We start from the raw sequence: 13,714 nt of genomic DNA, 5'->3' as shown, positions 1-13,714 counted from the left end.
TACGGCCATCGGAGCAGAATTAAGTCATTTGGCCCATTGAGTCTGTGCAGCCATTTCATCATGGCTGATCCATTATCCCTCTCAACCCCATTCTCCTGCCTTCTCCCCGTAACCTTTCATGTCCTGACTAATCAAGAACCTGTTAAACTTAAATACACCCAATGGCCAGGCCTCCACGGCTGCCTGTGGCAGCAAATTCTATATATTCACTACTTCCTGGCTTGAGAAGTTCCTCCTCATCTCCATTCTAAATAGTCATCCCTCTATTCTGAAGCTGTGTCCTCTGGTCTTTGAGTCCCCCACTATAGGAAACAGCCTTTCCATATCCATTCTAACTAGGCCTATCAGCATTCAATTGGTTTCAAACAAATCCCCCCATTATTCTACCAAATTCCAGTGGTTACAGGCCCAGACCCATCAAACACTCCTCATTTAATAACCCTTTCATTCCCGGAATCATTCTTGTGAACCTCCTCTGAACCCTCTCCAATGTCAGCACATCCTTTTTTAGATAAGGGACCTAAAACTGCTCACAATACTCCAAGTGAGGCCTCAACAGATTCTTAAAAAGCCTTTAGCATTACATCTTTGCTTTTATATTCTGGTCCTTTCAAAAAGAAAATATATATTGCATTTGCCTTCCTCTCACCACCAATTCAACCTGCAAATTAACCTTTAGTGAATCCTGCACAAGGACTCACATCTCTTTGCACCTCAGATTTTTGAATTTTCTTTCCATTTAGAAAACAGTCTACACTTTTATTCCTTCTACCAAAGTGCATGGCCGTACACTTCCTGACATTGTATTCCATCTGCCACCTCTGTGCCCATTCTCCTAATCTGTCTAAATCCTTCTGCAGTCTCCCTGCTTCCTCAACACTACCTGCCCTCCACCTAACTTTGTATCATCTGCAAGCATGGCCACAAAGCCAACAAATCTGTCATCCAAATAATTGATGTATAATGTAAAAAGAAGCAGTCCCAACACCAACCCCTGTGGAATACCACTAGTCACCAGCAGCCAGCCAGAAAAGGCTCCCTTTATTTCCATTCTTTGCTTCCTGCCAATCAGTCAATCCTCTATCCATGCTCGTATCTTTCCTGTAATACTGTGGGCTTTTATCGGTCAAGCAGCCTCATGTGAAGCACCTTGTCAAATGCCTTCTGAAAATCCAAGTATACACCATCAAACTGATTCACCTTTTTCTATCCAGCTTGTTATTTCCTCAAAGAATTCCAACAGATTTGTCAGGCAAGATTTCCTTTAAAGAAACCATGCTGACTAAGGCCTACTTTATCATGTATCTTCCAAATACCTTGAGACCTCATCTTTAACAATTGACTACAACATCTTCCCAACCACTGAGGACAAGCTATCTAGCCTATAATTTCCTTTCTAATGCATGCCTGCCTTGAAGAGTGGAGTGACATTTGCAATTTCCGAGTCCTCTGGAATCATGCTAGAATCTAGTAATTCTTGAAAGATAACTATTAATGCCTCCATAATCTCTTCAGATACCTCTTTCATAACCCTGGGGTGTAGTCCATCTGGGCCAGATCACTTTTTTTACCTTCAGACCTTTCAGCATCCCAAGTACCTTCTCCACTCAATTCTGTCCCCTCACACTCTTCAACTTCTGGTATATGCTAGTGTCTTCTACAATGTGTATGGCTACCATGAAAATTTTATTTACAGAAGCGTCTTACTTGAGTCACATAGCATTAGATTCCAAGAAGCCATTTGTGAACCCAACCAAAGTTTGGCTGAACAATATTGTTACAGAGTATGACCATAGACAGTAAGACGACTAAGGACTAGAAATAATAGCTAAAATTTTCCTGCTTCAGACACCAATGATAAAATCAAACTGCTGAGTTCAACTATTTTAAACAATGACCAGAAAGCAAACTGAGAGTCTGTGTGGATTGGAACTATTGAAGATAACCTAATTCAAAACAAAATGACCCAACTGAGATTCATTTAGTAAATATATTTAGCAAGTATTTGTGAAATTATATATTGTGCAATGTATCTTTTAATATTTAAAATTATCGAATACGCAGCTTAAAATACTGTTCATTGTTGTGCTTTATTCTTCTTTTTATTTTAATTGTTCCTCCAAATTTGTATGTTGAAGTACCATTTTGTATTTTTTGAAATCATGTCAGTACATCACCTCATAAATAATAATTCACCTTAAATAATAATTCCACAGATAATTTGGCAATTCCTAACATTGCACACAGTAAAATAAACCATTTTTTTTCTAGGAGTTATGTCTCTGATGTTCATGTTTGCATTTTGAGAGATACATACATCAGCTATCTGTTGGAACACCCTGACCATCTGTTCTGAACAATTTTATGTAAAGGCCAATGACATTATCTAAGATAGATGTCCAGTTATCTATCTGTAGGATGATATTTATGCAGGAGCAGCAGGAAGAGAACTTACAGTGTCTAATTAGTTCCAAGACATCACAGTTAGTACTTGCAATGGTCTCTGTTAATGATCTTTATCTTCATTCCCTGCTAATCACAATGCTCACTGTCCTAGATGGTCTTCCGTAAATAGATTTGTTTCCAGTACCCAATTTGAATTACAGAGGAGCATTTTAAAAACAGTGCTGAGTACTTGTAGCACTACCTTCCAGCTGTTAAGGCTCTTCTATTTAAACCTGCCCTACTTACACTCTCTGGTATTTTCCCAGTTCAAAAAGGTAAAAACAAAAGTCTACTGTATGCTGCCAAAGACTTGCTAGAAGACTAAAGTAAATTGTCCCTTACTATAAGCAAGTGCCAAAAGGATTCAAGAGTAAGTTGATGGGCATGTACACCTTAAAAGGTACATGGATGAAAGAGATTCAAGGGCTAAACGCAGGCAAATGAGACTAGCTTAGATGAGAATCGTGGCATGGACTGTTTGGGCTGAAGGGTTTGTTTCTGAGCTAGATCCCTTTATGTGCAAGGTAAAATAAGCTGCAAGGCTTCAGGGAAATGAGGAGGAGGAAGTGGGTCCAAAGATTGCTCTGTTGGGAGCTGACATTGACCCAATGTATTGAGGTAGGTATGCTGATAATCTTACTGCCTGAAATATTTCTGTTCTCTTCTCTTCATCATCCTCTCCTCCACCCATGAATACATGCATGCAGCAATTGATGTACATATTTTTGTTTACTTTCAAATATTTGTCTCTCCCCCTCACCACAATTATAGAACAATGATTGTTGAAGTACTCCATGCTCAATACTGCTAAAAGTGTAGCTGAAAGTAGTCAAAGTGATAGTCACGTTTGTGTCCCGGACTAACCACCTTTGCTGCTGTTCTTAACTTCAAGTGTCATTTTCAGAAGAGAGCTCTAAATTTCTATTACACTCTGGATGTCTACTATTCTTATCTGATGGACAATCAATATCTGAGGTTTAAAGAAGCTGGAGTTTAGAAGAATGAAGGGAGATCTAATTGAAAGCCTATCAAAATTGAAAGGCCTAGATAGAGCGGGTGTCAAGAGGGTATTACCTGTACTGCAGGAGTCTTGCACCAGAGGGCACAGACTCGGAACAGCGGGACATCCATTCAGAACATAGACGAAGAAAAATTTCTTTAGCCAGAGGATGGTGAATCTGTGGAATTCATTGAAACAGGCCAAGTCATTGGGTTTATTTAAGGCAGAGGTTGATAGATTCTTGACTAATTTGGGTGTCAAAGGTTACAGGGAAAAGGCAGGAGAATGGGGTTGAGTGGGATAATAAATCAGCCATGGTGGAATGGTGGAGCAAATTCAATGGGCCAAATAGTCTAATTTTGCTCTGGTGTCTTATGGTGTAATATCCTGTGGGTTACCATTGAGCAGAAACTGAAGTGGAGCTGCCGGATACAGAATGTGGCTGCAAGAGCAGGTCAGAACATGGGAATCATGAAGCAAGTAACTTGCCTCTTAACTTCCCAAAGTTTGTCCATCATCCACAAGGCTCAAGTCAGGATGGAATGCTTTCCTCTTGCCTGAATAAGTGCAGCTCCAACAACACTCAATAAGCTCAATGCCACACAGGCATTAGCATAGAAGAAGAATTAGGCCATTCAACTCATTGAGCCTGCTCTGCCATTCTATCATGACTGATATAATTTCATACTCAACCTCATTCTCCTGCCTTCTCTCTGTAACTTTTTAGACTTTCACAAATCAAGAATCTATCAACTTCTGCTTGAAATATAGTTAATGACTTAGCCTTCACAGCTGATTGTGGCAATAAAATCCACCGATTCACCAACGTTTGGTTAAAGAAATACATCTTCATCTCTGTTCTAATGGGGTGTCCTTCTATTCTGAGGCTATGCACTCTGGACCTAGACTCTCCCGCCATAGGAAACATCCTCTCCACATCCACTATATCCAGACCTTTCCATATTCAATAGATTTCATTGAGATCCCCCCTCATTCTTCTAAACTCCAGTGAGTACAGGTTGAGATCCATCAAACGCTCCTCATGTGCTAACCCTTTCATTCCGAAGATAATTCTTGTAAACCTCCTCTGGACTGTATCAGTGCTAGCACATCCTTTCATAGATATGGGGCCCAAAAACTGTTCACAATATTCTTACATAGCATCCATCCCTTTTGATAGGTACCCCATCCACAACCATTCATTCGTTTCACCAGCGTACAATAGCAGCAGTTTATGCCATTTAGAGCAGCGGTTCCCAACCTTTTTATGTCACGAACCCCCTATCATTAACTGAGGGGTCTGTAGACCCCAGGTTGATAGGCACCCCATTCTCAACCATCACTCACTTCACCACCTGCTCTAAAAGGTTGGGAACTCCTGATTTAGCAGGTGCACTGCAGCAACTTTCTATGAATTAAGAAAACAGCTCGAAAGAAAAGTGCAACAAAAGTAAGGGTGCACACCACCTGGAAGTTGTCACACAAGGCACTACTATTCTGATTTAGAAAATATATGGCCATCCCTTCACCATTACTGGCTCAAATCCTGGAACTTTCTCCCTAACAGACATCTCTCAAGAGGGTGAGTTGCATTTTCAACAAAGCAGCTCATCACCAGTCTGGGCTGCTCTCTTCTTTCCCAGGCTGCAACCTTACAACTCCATAATATTACAAGGGACAGTCTGGTTGCATGACCACCTGATAGGGAGTCTCCAAAGCATAGGATCAGACAAAGCCGTAGAGGGTTGTAGGCTCAGCCAGCTCCATTATGAGCACAAGCCTCCCTCCCCTCAACCTGTTAAGACTACCTTACCATTCCTCTTTTGCACACTCTGTTTTTATTATAAGTTATAGTATTTTTATGTTTTGCACTGTACTGCTAAACAGTGCAAATTTCAAGACCTATGTCAGTGATAATGAATCTGATGCTGACTCTGACCTAAGGAATGATGAGGGCAGTCAGTACTTTAACTGTATTTGCTATTGAACTAAATTCATTCTAGTCCATATGTATTCCTTTCATTGGATTAGTCTAACTGTGCTATAACTAGGAGTGATTAATAAAAGTACTGGGCACCCAAAATAGTAAATTATTTCTTTTCTCAATGCTGTTGTATTGTTTAGCAAACAATCAAAACATAAGTAATTGAACTTTTATATATATTCTTAGCAGAGAACTAAATCAGTTGTTCATATCGTTGGATATTTTTTAGTGCAAAATTATCATTATTCTACATCATATATTATCAAAAAGTCTGTCCCGAGCCTTATTGGCTCATCAGGCCGGTGCTTATGCCGGTTTCCGTGGCGTGAAGCGACTGAGAGTACGAGACTCCCCCACGGATAGGACGCCAGTCTATCGCGAGGTTAACGCCCAGCATTTTGGCAGTACGCATTTTCAGCAGAGTGGACTGGAGCAATTGTGGTTAAGTGTTTTGTTCAAGGACACGACACACTGGCTCAGCTGGGGCTCGAACTCGTGACCTTCACATCGTTAGTCCAACGCCTTAACCACTTGGCCAGATATATTACCAAAGATAGAGAAAAATCAGAATCAGAATCAGGTTTATTATCACTGGCATGTAACGTGGATTTTTTTAATTTAACAGCAGCAGTTCAATGCAATATATAACAAAGAAGAGAAAAAATAGTAAATAAAATAAAAATACATAATAATAAGTAAGTAAATCAATTACAGTATACTGTACATATATTGAATACATTAAAATCATGCAAAAAAACAGAAATACTATATATTTTAAAAAGTGAGGTAGTGTTCAATGTCCATTTAGGAATCGGATGGCAGAGGGGAAGAAGCTTTTCCTGAATCACTGACTGTGTGCCTTCAGGCTTCTGTACCTCCTACCTGATGGTAACAGTGAGAAAAAGGCATGCCCTGGGTGCTGGTGGTCCTTAATAATGGACGCTGCCTTTCCAAGACACCGCTCCTTGAAGATGTCCTGGGTACTTTGTAGGCTAGTACCCAAGATGGAGCCGACTAAATTTACAACCCTTTGCAACTTCTTTCGGTCTTGTGCAGTAGCCCCCCCAATACCAGACAGTGATACAGCCTGTCAGGATGCTCTCCATGGTATATCTATAGAAGTTTTTGAGTGTATTAGTTGACATACCAAATCTCTTCAAACTCCTAATGAAGTATAGTTGTTTCTTGCCTTCTTTCTAACAACATCAGTATGTTGGGACCAGGTAAGATCCTCAGAGATCTTGACACCCAGGAACTTAAAACTGCTCGCTCTCTCCACTTCTGATTCCTCTATGTTCCTTCGTCTTACCCTGCCGGAAGTCCACAATCAGCTCTTTTGTCTTACTGATGTTGAGTGCGAGGTTGTTGCTATGACACTACTCCCCTAGTTGGCATATCTCAGTCCTGTACGCCCTCTTATCACCACCTGAGGTTTTACCAACAATGGTTGTATCGTCATCAAATGTATAGATGGTACTTGAGCTATGCCTAGCCACACAGTCATGGGTATATAGAGAGTAGAGCAGTAAGCTAAGCCCACACCCCTGAGATGTCAGTAAGGAGGAGATGTTATCACCAATCTGCACAGAGTGTGGTCTTCTGGTTAGGATTTCATTGATTGTCAGGGCATCTGTTGCAAGTAGATGCACATTTATCAATCTATATCAAGGTTATTTTAATTGGTGAAATAGAGAAATTGTAATTTGGGTAAAATAATTTGAAAACAATTTGAAATTATTTTTCTTACTTTTTGCACTAATTCATAGGTTTTCTTATATTTGAATTTTTATAATGTTTTCCCTTTTTATTAGTAGCTTGAATTAACTAATATTGCTGGGAGGAAACTGTACCTCCAGGCGCAAAAATGATCTCCGTATTCGGCTTTACACTGCCATCTGTCACTGTTATCAACAATAAGCAAAACATTTTTAAGTCATCAAATTTCTCTCAAAGCTGATCTGTAATTATTCACCTATAGGCTCAGCATTCTATAATCTATAAGGGAATGGTCATGATATATCAAAGTGCAAGGTTTTGTCAAAGTACACTTATGTCATCATATACTTCCTTGAGATTCATTTTATTGCAGGCATTCACAGTAAATACAAAGGAACACAGTAGGATCAATGCTGGACCCAGGACATACAGTGGTGCTAGAAAGTTTGTGAACCCAGTAGAATTTTCTCTTTTTAGGCATAATATGACCTAAAATGTGATCAGATTTTCACATGTCCTAAAACTAGATAAAGAGAACCCAGTTAAATAAATAACACAAAAAAATTATTGTTGTTCATTTAATTATTGAGAAAAATGATCCAATATTACATATATGTTGGAAAAAGAATGTGAGCCTTTGCTTTCAGTAACTGATGTGACCCCCTTGTACAGCAATAACTTCAACCAAACGTTTCCTGTAACTGTTCATCAGTGCTGCACATCAGCTTGGAGGAATTTTAGGCAAAACTGCTTCAATTCTGGGATGTTTTTGGGCTTCCTTGCATGAACTGCTTGCTTCAGCTCCTTCCACAACATTTCGATAGGATTAAGGCTGAGGCGTTAACTTGGCCATTTTCTGCTGTTGATAAACTCTTGGCTTTCGGATCATTGTCTTGTTGCATTGTCCAACTTCTATTAAGCTTCAGGTGACGGACTGCTGATATGGCATTTTCCTGTAAAATGTTTTAATACAACAATACATATGTATGTTGCAATCCCTCAACGATTGCAAGCTGTGCAGGCCCTGCGGCAGGAAAGCTGCCCCAAACCATAATGCTCCTTCACCATGTTTCATGCTTCACAGTTGGGATGATGTTTTGATGTTGGTGTGCAGTGCCCTTTTTCCTCCAAACATAGCAAAGTGCATTTCTGCCAAAAAGTTCAACTTTAATCTCATCTGTCCACAAAGCATTGACCCAGAAGTACTTTGGAACGTCCAGGTGGTCTTTTGCAAATTTGAGATGTGCAGCAATGTTTTTTTTCAGAAAGCAGTGGTTTCCTCCGTGGTATCCTTCCATGAGTACCATTCTTGGTCAGTGTTTATCTTATAGTGGACACATTAAGTTCTAGAGATTTCTGTAGGTTGTTTGTTGTTACCCTTGGGTTCTTTTACACCTCTTTCAGCATTGCACATAGTGCTCTTAGTGTGATCTTTGTAGGATCCCTCTCTCTATGGAGAGTAGCAACAGTACTGAGTTTCCTCTATTTGTAGACAATTTCTCTTACTGTGGACTGATGAGTACTTGGGTCTTTTGAAATGCTTTTGTAGTGTTTTTTTTTTGCATAGTTGTGGAATTAAGGGTTATGAGAAAAAGGCAGGTAGGTGGACATGAGTCCATGGGTATATCAGCTATGATCTTACTGAATGGTGGAGAAGGCTTGATAGGCCAGATGGCCTACTCCTGCGCCTATTTCTTATGTTCTTACGTTCTTTTACAGCTTAGTGCATCTCTACAATTTTCCTTCTAAGGTCCTCTGAAAGTTGTTTTGAATGAGGAATGGTGCACATAAACAGATCTTTCTTGAAAAGAGCAGGTTCTGTCAGTAACTTGACACTGTGTGTCTTTCCATACCTCCAATCTCATCTCATTGATTGGAACACCTGACTCCAAACAGCTTTGTAGAAGGCTTTACCCCAGAGGTTCACATACTTCCTCCAACAAATGCATGTAATATTTGATAATTTTTCCTCAATAAATAAATGAACAAGTATACTGTTTTTGCGTTATTTATTTAATTGGGCTCTCTTTATCTATTTTTAGGACGTGTGTGAAGATCTGATCATATTTTAGTTCGTATTTATGCACAAATAGAGGAAATTCTACAGAGTTCGCAAACTTTCTAGTTCCTGTATCCTAGATCTAGATCTAGTATCTAGTTTCAAACTGTATCCTCTGAAATGATAACACTGAGGACTTTGAAGCTGCTGACCCTCTCCACCTCTGATCCTTTGATGAGAATTGGCTCATTGCCACAGGTGAGAGCTGGGTGTACCCAGGTGAGATAGGGACAGGTCTGTCCTAGCATGTGAAGTCAGCTCTGGCAGACCAGGCAGGTGAGACCTACAGTGAGAACCAATGGTTAGGAAGGCAGTTCTGCAATGGTCCATGGAGAGCAAAGGACATGACAATGCACAGAAGACATCATGGTTCTCCACTGCAACCAAGGAAGACCCAAGCTTGTGGTGCTTGTTTGTACCACTGGACCTGGACTTCTGAGGTTGAGGGAGTAGAACTTCCCCAGTGAACCAGCTTTTCCACTTTAAAAACCCATCTGCACAGGTTTCCTGTCATTGGTGGATACGATGGACGACCACATTGTAATTCATATTTTGTTATTTTCTCAACATATATCAGATTGCAAAAGGAAAGTTGCACAGGTGCTTGTGTTCTGAAATAAAAGCAGAAAATTAGAGAAGCATTCATTAAGTAGGGCAACATTCAAGAAGAGAAAAAGGATATACTTCAGGCAAAATACATACCGGGTATATCAGAACTAAAAATAATAGAAGTAAGTTTTAAGGTGCAGACCAATGGTGGGGGTGGGTGGTGTAGGTGAGAAAATAAATGGAATGCCTTTGATAAATAAGACCAGTTAGGAAACTAACTGGTATGGTTGGTCTGTTAGGAGCCATCATGGACCAAATTGTTTCCTTCTGATTTGAAATGAATATGTTTGAAAAGGTAAGCTGGGTACTAATGAAACATATCAAGAACGAAAATATGGCCTAGAGGAGTTAAAATACAAGGATTTTACTTTTTGGAAATGAGTGTTAAATCTGGTAAGTTGGAATTTGCTGAGGCAAGAAGATGTGCTCTTTCTTCAGCTTACAGTGAGCTTTGTGAGAATAGTGTAGAAGACTAATAGAGGAAAGTCAGAGTCTGAGTGGGCAGAGAATTAAAATGACTGAGGATGGGAAGCTAGGTTGCACTTGATGACTGTGTAGAGGTGTTAATACAAACCAGTCAATAAACAAGCTTTTAGTCTCCCCAATGTGGAGAGGATTGCACTGAATGCAATAAATCAAATTGAAAGAAGTGTAAATAAATTCACACTAACACCCAAAAAGATCCTCTACATAATAAGGAACAGTGGAAGAGGGGGATTGCATTTTCTTACTCTTGCACTGCTTATCCATCCACACCCTGCCCTCCTTTTAGGTTCCTGACACCATGATTGCCTGAAACAGCTGTTTGGACTGCTGTACTCATTAAGAGGTATTTGAATTTCTAAGAACTAATCTAATATCCTATTTTCTTCTGATTTTCAAGAAGCTTGGACTGTGAGCCATTCTCATAGCAACTTTACAATCTCCTTACAGCATTCTAAAAATGATGGTCTTATAAATAGATTATCCCTTTTGATATTGTAGTCATAGCAGGTGGATATAAATTACTGGCTATTCTTTATTCTAAAAATAGCTCTAACCTATAAAGCTCATATGTTTAATAATTGGTTCCTTATGGTGTTGCCTACATATTCTTTTAGTTGTGTAAGCTTAAATGTGTGTTCTTCAAGACCATAATAGTTCTCCAGTTGATTAAGTGAAAAATTAAGCAGAATTAATGTGCGACTTGATGACCCAAATGGTGTATGATGCCGTTCTGTCATGCTGTTTCTGAACTTGCACTTACTTGTTAGAAGCAAGCAAAAGGACAGCATATGGCCTTCAACAGACTTAAGATGTGTATGTGCTTCTTGGCTGGCAGCTTTTAAGACTACATTCAGCTGTCTTTTCAGAATAATATGGTGTACACTGTAATAATTCAAATGCTATAAGCACAAATCAGTCTGCAGTAAGGAGATAAATTTGGCTTAAATGTCATGTATTTCAAGATAACAAATCCATAACAATTGCCTGGTTATGTTGACTTCTAAATATCATCATCGATAAAGAATTCATTGTACACTTTCATGAATATGTACAATTATAAGATGCAGTAATTATGAAAATATACACTCAGTGGCCACTTTATTAGGTAACTCCTGTACCTAATAAAATGTCCACTGAATGTATGTTCATGATCTGCTGCTGTAGCTGGATGTGCTGTGCATTCAGAGATGGTCTTCTGCACACCACTGTTGTAACATGAGGTTATCTGAGGTACTGTTGCCTTCCTGTCAGCTTGAACCAGTTTGACTATTCTCCTCTGACCTCTTTCATTGACAAGGCATTTTCACCCACATGACTGCCACACACAGGATTTTTTTTTTTTGTTTTTTTTCACTATTCTCTGTAAACTCTAGAAACTGTTGTGTGTGAAAATCACAGGAGATCAGCAGTTTCTGAGATACTCAAACCACCCCATCTAGCACCAACAATCAATCCACAATCAAAGTCACTTAGATCATATTTCTTCACCATTCTGATGTTTGGTCTGAACAACAACTGAACTGCTTGACCACGTCTACATGCTTTTATGCTTTAAGTTGCTGCCTCATGATCCGCTGATTGGATGTTTGCATTAACAGCAGATGTACATATTAAAGTGGACTCTGAGTGTATATTGCCTCCAATATTTGCAATCATCACTATCCAGTGTATTCCGAATTGTGACCCCTTTAAACTCATGCATCTGGGAGAACATGAAGTATTTCACACTTAGTGATAGCTTTCTGTTAAGGAAGCTGTTCTCAAATGTTCTCACCTGCTACTGCATTATTTTGCATTCTGTCAGCATAAGGACCTGCCATTACACTCAACGCATATTTGGGCTGTTTTCCTTTCAGCTGCCAATATCAGGTAATTGCGACCTAAATGTGAACCATCATCAGCGAAAGGTGTAAGTGTAAACAAGAAAAATTACAAATTATATAAAGAATATAATGTCAAGATTTAAGATTTTCAAAGTGGTTAGAAATGGGAAACAGGATTAGCAGCCAAGATAAAGTGTTAAAATGTGGGAAAATTGGTAAAGCAACCACGGAGAGAATAAAAATAAGTCTGGTGAAGATATTTGTGCAAATTCAAGTTATTAATACTAAATCAGTCTTTTAAACAATGATAATTTAAGTCAATAATTAAATGACATAAAAATACTAAACATCTTCAATAGAGCTTAACTTTGGATGTGTAGTTTGATAATTTAGGCAAGTGGGCAGAGTTATCTTTCTTTGGAACAACATTTTCAGGTTCCCTGTGCCACATTTTTGACAATGTGCAACAGAACCAGAGCTAATTAAATGTTATCTCTAAAAAGCATTTTATGAATATTACACTATTTAGCTCTGGTGTACTACTTCCATGAAGATTGGTTGGTGGCCAACAATTGTATAACCTAACTGCACATTGTGGAACTGAATGCTTTATACTCTCTACTTTAATTTTTTTATGCTGGTTGAACATTAGTATGCCTCTGTTGCTACCTTTCTTGCTAATGAAAATAACCTCAATGTTATTTACCTTATCAAAATCCAGCATAATGTCTTTTAGTTTCTTCTTGACACATCACTATTCTAGTGATAAATGTCGTAACTTCTCAATTCTTTTCTTTCATCTCCCCTTCCCCATATCCTAATAAATATACATAGCATTTTTCCCTCTGCCTTTGTATCTTTCCTATAAGCAGATTCCCAAAAACGTACACATTTCCTGTACTGAAACTGCCGCTTAACCAAGGTTTTGTATCAAGTCAAGATTAGCTGCTTGATTTTGTGTTATGTCATTTAATTAAAAGGGCAGGTTTTGAGTTTGCAGTTTTTATGACCTTTTCTATTTGGATAGACACCTTTAATTATCTGAACATTTGTAGTATAAGGTCTCTTTATTCCTCTAAATTCTTATCGTTTAGCTGTATTTCCTTTTCCCATTATTTCTTTCTTTTAATTTGCTTTACCACAGAATTACTCGTATAAACATGATTTGATGTAAGTTACTTGTTTCTTGATTCCAAATCATATGTAATTACTAAATATCAATGACTACATCAGCAGGGATTATGGATTAGCATATAATTGCCCTTCAATTTTAAGAAACTACCCTTATATTTTGCTCACACTTCTTTAGCCAAATAAGAAGCTAAAGATAATATAGATCTAAAGAAAGGCCTTGAACAGTAAGCCTGATGATTGGGGGGGAAATCAGAATTCAGCAAAAGAGGACAAAATAATTGATAAGGAAGAGAGAGTTGAATAAACTGGTAGGCTGACAAGAAACATAACAGTAGACTTCAAAAGTTTCTTTAAATAAGAATTAATTAGCAGTGGTTAAAGTGGGCCCCTCACAGATTGAAATGGGAGAAATTATATCAGAGAATTTAAAAAAAACAAAGGAATTCATTTTTCTGTGT

The 13,714-nt window shown here is 38.6% G+C and overlaps 1 protein-coding gene across 2 annotated transcripts in view; it reads left to right on the top strand.

The window, feature by feature from the left end:
* sdccag8 (SHH signaling and ciliogenesis regulator sdccag8) overlaps positions 1-13,714 on the top strand; it is a 415,760-nt gene that overhangs the window by 174,217 nt on the left and 227,829 nt on the right. The window lies entirely within an intron of this gene.

This window comes from Hemitrygon akajei, chromosome 7, assembly GCF_048418815.1.
Source record: "Hemitrygon akajei chromosome 7, sHemAka1.3, whole genome shotgun sequence".
Lineage (NCBI taxonomy): Eukaryota > Metazoa > Chordata > Chondrichthyes > Myliobatiformes > Dasyatidae > Hemitrygon > Hemitrygon akajei.
Note: the sequence above shows the minus strand (reverse complement) of the source record. Positions and strands in the feature narration are given on the sequence as shown.